The 865-nt window shown below is 48.8% G+C and overlaps 1 pseudogene; it reads right to left on the reverse strand.

Moving 5' to 3' along the window:
• Positions 1–519: 519 nt before the first annotated feature.
• LOC136593701 (U2 spliceosomal RNA) lies at positions 520–647 on the reverse strand (annotated as a pseudogene).
• Between the last annotated feature and the right edge of the window lie 218 nt (positions 648–865).

The raw sequence follows: 865 nt of genomic DNA on the forward strand, positions 1-865 counted from the left end.
GCCCCCATATCCTTAACGCTCCAAGAGAGCCCATTTCAATAAATGGCGGCATGGTTGCGTGTTTTTTTGCGCTTGCAAATGTGCTTGATTCGTGCTAACAAAAGTACAGTAAGGGCCGCTTCACACAAACATATTTGTTTCAATGGATGCCTTCAGAATTCTCTTTACTCACACATTTCGCATGCGTGCAAAACCTCACCATGCTCTATTTTTGTGCACATTTGCGCACCAAGGGTCCCTGTACAAGTCTATGGGAAGTGTGCACGTAACCGATTCCTATCTCCAAAAAAAGTTATAATAAACAGCGATAAAGTCTTATAAACTCCAAAATGGTACAAATAAAAACTACAGGACATCACGCAGAAACACGAGCCGTCGCACAAGTATCATGCGATACTTCCGCCATGTATCACGTGGACATGAGGCCTAAATCTAAGTGCTTGGTTGTTAGCAGCCGCAGCTGTGCTGCACCTCTTGCTCATCAGTTTTTTTTCCCGCTTTTGGAAACTGCTGTAGGAAAGGGGGTGCACCAGTACTGGAGGTACTGCAATACCAGGTCAATGTGCGGAGTGGACAGAGCAAGCACTTTTTCCAGCTCCCTGTTCTAAAAATCCATTTAATATATGATCCCCAGATAGGGGACGTATCAGATGCAACACGCTCAGCCAGCACTCCGGGCACACCCACAATGCACTGAGGGAGCCGGAAGACCTTTGCATAGCCCCGCCCAACACCTTCTCAACCAGGGTGAGCCGTCCCCGCGGGAGACCCGCGCCTGAATGGAGCATGTCCGGATTTTTTCCTGCACGCGGGACCCGCGCCTGCAGGGAAAAATGACATCCGCAGGTATTTTACTACCTGCAGG

Source organism: Eleutherodactylus coqui, unplaced genomic scaffold (assembly GCF_035609145.1).
Source record: "Eleutherodactylus coqui strain aEleCoq1 unplaced genomic scaffold, aEleCoq1.hap1 HAP1_SCAFFOLD_196, whole genome shotgun sequence".
Lineage (NCBI taxonomy): Eukaryota > Metazoa > Chordata > Amphibia > Anura > Eleutherodactylidae > Eleutherodactylus > Eleutherodactylus coqui.